This window comes from Danio aesculapii, chromosome 14 (genome assembly GCF_903798145.1).
Source record: "Danio aesculapii chromosome 14, fDanAes4.1, whole genome shotgun sequence".
NCBI classification, from domain to species: domain Eukaryota; kingdom Metazoa; phylum Chordata; class Actinopteri; order Cypriniformes; family Danionidae; genus Danio; species Danio aesculapii.
In genome coordinates this window covers 6,282,644-6,289,262 of record NC_079448.1, presented here as the reverse complement: position 1 = coordinate 6,289,262, position 6,619 = coordinate 6,282,644, and positions in this window count along the sequence as shown.

Sequence of the window (6,619 nt, the reverse complement as noted above, 5' to 3'; positions counted from 1 at the left end):
CAACTACCAAGTTTTAGTCATGGATAATAAAGTTTATAAAGTTGCTGCTTATTTTACAGTACAGGTCAGATTGTCCTTTGATCATAAACAAAATTACACTCACCAGCCACTTTATTAGGTACACCTTACTAGTACCGGGTTGGACCTCCTTTTGCCATCAGAACTGCCTTAATCCTTCATAGCATAGATTCCACAAGGTACTGGAAATATTCCTCAGAGATTTTTGTCCATATTGACATGATAGCATCACGCAGTTGCTGCACATTCATGATGCGAATCTCCCGTTCCACCACATTCCAAAGGTGCTCTATTGGATTGAGATCAGGTGACTGTAGAGGTCATTTGAGTACAGTGAACTCATTGTCATGTTCAAGAAACCAGTCTGAGATGATTCACGCTTTATGACGTGGTGTGTTATCCTGCTGGAAGTAGCCATCAGAAGATGTGTACACTGTGGTTATAAAGGGATGTATGGACATGGTCAGCAATAATTCACAGGTAGGCTGTGGCATTGGCACGGTGCTTAGTTGGTACGAATGGGTCCAAAGGGTGTGAAGAAATTATCCCCCACACCATTACACCACCAACCTGAACCATTAATACAAGGCAGGATGGATCCATACTTCCATATTGTTGACGCCAAACTCTGACCCTACCATCCGAATGTCGCGGCAGAAATCGAGACTCAGCAGAGCAGGCAATGTTTTTCCAATCTTCTATGGTCCAATTTTGGTGAGCCTGTGTGAATTGTAGCCTCAGTTTCCTTTTCTTAACTGACAGGAGTGGCACCCGGTGTGGTCCTCTGCTGCTGTAGCCCATCCGCCTCAAGGTTGGACGTGTTGTGTGTTCAGAGATGCTCTTCTGCAGACCTCGGTTGTAACGAGTGGTTATTTGAAATACTGTTGCCTTTCTATCAGCTCCAACCATTCTGGCCATTCTTCTCTGACCTCTAGCGCCCACAGAACTGCCGCTCACTGGATATTTTCTCTTTTTCAGACCATTCTCTGTAAACCCTAGATGGTTGTGTGAGAAAATCCCAGTTGATCAGCATTTAATGGAATACTCAGACCAGCCCGTCTGGCACCAACAACCATTCAAAGTCACATTCAGAGTCACTTAAATCCCCTTTCTTCGTCATTCTGATGCTGGGTTTGAACTGCAGCAGATCGTCTTGACCATGTCTACATGCCTAAATGCATTGAGTTGCTGCCATGTGACTGGCTGACTAAACATTTGCGTTAACGAGCTGTTGAAGAGGTGTACCTAATAAAGTGGCCGGTGAGTGTATACCTGCTATGTTAATGATGATATGACCTTAATTCACTCATATTTTGACTGTATTTTAAGAAAAGTTATTAGAAACGTAAAAGTAATTTTGGGACAAAAACATGTATTCATTTTCCTCTGGCTTAGTCCCTTTATTTCCCCGGGGTCGCCACAGAGGAATGAACCGCCAACTTATCCAGGATATGCTTTACACAGCGGATGCCCTTCCAGCTGCAACCCAGTACTGGATAGCCCTGATGCTACATTTTCCATTGTAAGACTGTAAAAAAAATCGGTTTACAGTTTCCGTATTTTGTACGTGAAGTGTTTTCTGTTTATTTACAGATGTGAAGTGCATCATGGGAAGTTGATCTCTGCTCTGTCGATTTTTGATGTTGAAAGTTCAACTCTACAATTTTACTGCTAATTTGCGGATCTTTTACATAGGTGTCCAACATCTAATGGTTCCTTGGCTATCAGAGTCCTACATATGGAGGATCATCTGCGTCTCCTCTGAATCAGAAACAATGGGGTCTCAGGTATTACTTCATCAAACCCGAGGCCCTGCTGCGTTTTTAAGGTCAAGGAGGATTAAAATCATATTAGCCAACGTGCTTCGACGCTTGGTTTCAGGGAGCGCAAATTGCTCCTAACAGCAGGTAAAGCCGTGCGCCCAGATTGCGCTCCAGGTAAGGCAACCCCACCTTTACGGGCCATCGGTCTGAAACCGTCACGTATGATTTACGCTCCTGCATGTCCAGATAAAGCCACACATACACCTGCTCTATCAGCAGGCCAGAGCGGCTCTTAATGAAAACTAGATTATACCTGGGAGACTGAAGACCCGCTGTATGCTCGTCACACATGGTGGGATCCGAATGCTTGGCGGAGGTTCTGGAAAAACTGTGTCACTCTCAGAGGTGTAAAATACTTGGGTAGTTTTACTTCATTACTATACTAATGAAGGATAGTTCACCCAAAAATGACAATTTCCTCATCATTTACTCACACTTGAAGTACACATGATGTCAAAATTAAACATTTTGATTTTGTTAGCTCACATTTCTCGTTTTGTGGTCAACAATTAATCTGTGCATGTCATTAAGAAAAAAAAATTATATATATATATATATATATGCCTTTGTAATCTAAAATTAATATCTGAAAATGTTTTCAGTTAAATTCTCAGATTATGTCTGTCTGAGGTATTGGGTGTGGCTAACATACTTAACCACGCCCCCTCCAACTGTCAGTTTTGACAACAAACAGAAATGGTGAGGAGAAGGTGTCTGTACGGTTGTAACATCTCTCCTCAAACTCTTTTCCCAATCTTTACAAATGAAAAGCTTACTACATCCAATCAGCTCGAAGTAGAAAAACAAGCCACGCCCACTGTTTTCTCATTTAATATTACGTTTCACTAGGAACTGTGTCACAATACGAAAAAGAAAGAGCTGCAGCTTCCAGTTCATGCAAACTTTAAGTGGATCAGCACTGAATTTCTTTTTTCTGTTGTACACAAAACATGATACTTTGAAAAATGCTATAAAAAGCAGACAATTACATCTGTAGTGGGAACAAAAAAATTGTGTTTTTCCCAGCATTGTTCCTTTGTGTACATCAGAAGAAAAAAAACAAGTTTGGAACAAATGGAGGATAAGAAATTGATGACAAAGTTTTCATTTTCAGGTGAGCTGTCTTAAAATGCAGCCCAGGGGTCCGTTCTTTGTACCTGGATTACTCAGTTAGCTGGATTTGGTTATTGACGATTTGACACAACCCAGGATCATTTCGTTCTTCAAAACTCAACCGAGAGTTGTTGTCATAGCAACATTTCTGGTAGCTCAAACCTGCTCGGGAGCAGGCTTATTTCACGTAAACAGGATTAGATCGGGTCAGTTCAAGCAAAGATAATACTGAAAGTATGTACTGAATTCTGATATTTTCCTACAGTAGTAATTATATACATTTGGGAAAATAGTAAATATATTTTTGAACTATATAGTTTAACTATAAAGTTAAAAATATTTATATATATTAATAAAACTTATGCAATCTGCACTCCGAAATAAATGTACAAAGACTGCCACCTGGTGGTTGAAAGAGAAAATGTATAGATTTATTGACTTTTTAGATACAAACGCATACAATCGCATTAGTTCAATTTGTGTATGATAATAGACATGCACAATATGCTACTTTTTTTTTAAAGAAATAATACATTTATGCAGTCAGAAACATGTTTGAAATATAATATAACAGTGATTTATGCTTCACAAAAGTTACAGATGCTTACCGTTATCAAAATGCTTTTCAATTCAATCCAATTCAACTTTATTTGTATAGAGCTTATACAATGTAGATTGTGTCAAAGCAGCTTCACATAAAGGGTCATAGTAAATTGTAACAGTGTAGTTCAGTTTGTAGTGTTTACGTTCAGTTGAGCTCAGTTCAGTGTGGTTTAATAATCACTACTGAGAGTCCAAATACTGAAGAGCAAATCCAACGATGCGCAGCTCTACAGATCCCGAACCATGCAAGCCAGTGGCGACAGCGGAGAGGGAAAAAAACTTCACTAAATGGCGAAAGTGAAGAAAAAAACCTTGAGAGAAACCAGGCTGCAGTCTCAGTGGCAGAGGCTGGAAGCTGGTCTCAGCGAAGACTCGACTGTCTCTGGAGCGTCACAGGAATCAGTCTCATGTTCTGCACTCCTCCATGACCACCACAGTAGCTGCTCAGGATACGGCCTGGTCCAGGATATGGAAACCTTGGGATCATCTCGTCGTTGATCTTGGATCGAATGTGATGCAAAATGAATTTAAACATCCAGTTATTCCAGTTATTCTACACCGATTAATAAACCGGCTACTATAATACTACTATGGCTACTATAATAAAGAAAATCCGCTCTAACTGCAAAACTAAATAAATTGCTAAATACTCTTGATACACGAAAGTGTAAGCATGCAGCCCACAACAAATGTGGAAAGTTATCGCGTATCATATTTAACAAACCGTTTACTACGGTTTTTATGTAATTTTGCTCACATGGGTAATTGAATATTAATCAGATGATGTCATTACGCGGCTGTGCCGTCAGCCAATCGTTGTATTGCTGATCATGATTTCGAGCATTGATAGATCTGTCCTTCACAACACATGCAGCGATCTCAGATCAGTTCATCCAGACATTTTAATCTGATTCGCGAACTTGTTTGAAGAACCAAATTAGAGATGAGTTATCAAGATTAAAAGATCCAGGATCTGACAAATCATCATTTAAGCGAGGTACGAAGAACGGACCCCAGGTCACAATTTTATATTCTGTTGAAGTAAGAATTATTAGCCCCCATGTATATATATATATATATATATATATATATATATATATATATATATATATATATATATATATATATATATATATTTTTTTTAATTATTATTATTTTATTTATTTTATTTTTTACATTTTTTTTTATTGGAATCAACATTTTTTTCTTCAACTTATTTCTAAACACAATAGTTTTAATTTCTAATAACTGATTTATTTGATCTTTGCCAAGATGACAGCACATAATATTTGACTAGATATTTTTCAAGATACTAGTATTCAGCTTAAAGTCACATTTAAAGGCTTTACTAGGTTAATTAGGTAGGGAAGTTTGGGTAAAAAGCCAAGTCATTGTGTAACGACGGTTTAATCTGTAGACAATTGAAAACAGTTATTGCTTAAAAGGGATAATATTGATCTTAAAATGTTTTTTTTCTTCTTTTTAATTAAACACTGCTTTCATTCTAGCTGAAATAAACAAATTAAGATTTCCTTCAGAAGAAAAATTATTATAGGAAATACTGTGAAAATGTCCTTGCTCTGTTAAACATAATTTGGAAAATATTGGAAAAAGAAAAAACAAAATCACAGGAGGGCTAATAATTTTGACTTCAACTGTATTTATTTATTTATTTGAAGATTGCTGTGGTAATTTAGCATGAAGGTTAACCTCCGAACGCATAAAATGACTCATTGCTTTCTGCCCTATAGAGCTAATGCTCTCCATATGCCTGCATGCGGAAGCATTATGAAGCGCTTTGTTCAACAGGATTTGCTAAATGTCTGTAATTCTTCACAGACACAAACTAAATGTGTCTGCGGGCACCGGAGCATGCGCGATACATTCTGCAAGCAGCGAAACGTCCCGTGTCATTTAACCTGCAAAGACTAATGAGACCTTCCTCTGTTTCTTTTGTTTCTATTTCCGAGCCTGCGGCCGCAGCGTTCACTTTTTTCATCTTTAAATTCTGTGCAGCTCAAATCAGATTTAAGACACTAAAAATAACACAAAAAACACTCTTTTTAGGGTGTCAAGATGTTTTTTAGGGAAGAAACTCATTAGGGTCACAGCATATCATGCCGACGCTGCATAAAACAAGAATCGCTGTTTCTCTGGAAACCGCAGAGAGACTTTAGTGTTTCCTGCTGTGGGCGAAAGGGCAAACTGACATTCATCCTCTGATTCCCTTTGACCTCCGACCCCGGCCGAGTCTCAGCACAGATGCTCAAGCTCCACAACACCGACTACAGTACAGACAGTAGGAATAATCGGCTTTCATTATACACTGGTCAATTTGCCATTCAAATATCTCGGTATAATGAGTGCTAACCTTGCACTTTTTTTGGAATATTTTAAAAGAGGGAATTTGAAATAGGTGTACAACGAGTTCAGATGCAAAAACCAGCCTGATTTCACGAGAAAACGTAAGTATTTTACATTTTGACAGTTTACTGGCTAATTCGTACGAATTCGTATGAGTTCAGTCGTACGAAATTGTATGATTTTTAAAAAGGAGGCGTGGCACCTAACCCCACCCCTAAACCCAACTGTCATTGGCGGATGAGCAAATCGTACTAAATTGTACGAATTAGATCGTACGAATTCGTACGAATTAGCCACTAAATTAAAAAGTTACAAATTGCCGTGAGATTGTGTTGGCAAAAACAGCAAGTGCCAGCTGAAATGTTCTTCTAAAACACTTTTCTCAGGCCCCTTTGTGGAGGTTTAGTGAATTTACAATTATGACAAAGAGTAAGTTATGTACATTGCCTTTAACATTAACATACGCATAGGAGGTTAAGCACTTTTAGGAGAACATTTCAGATGGAATTTAGGCCCAATTCCAATTCTACCTGTTAGCGCTTCCCCTTACCCCTACCTATAATTCTGTGCGTTCATGTGAAGGGGTTCATGTGCCTGCTGGGTTGTCTTTTTCTTGAAAGAAATTGATACTTTTTGTAGGACGATGATGCCTTTAACAGTACAAATATACAAAACAAGACACTAACATACAATCTTAA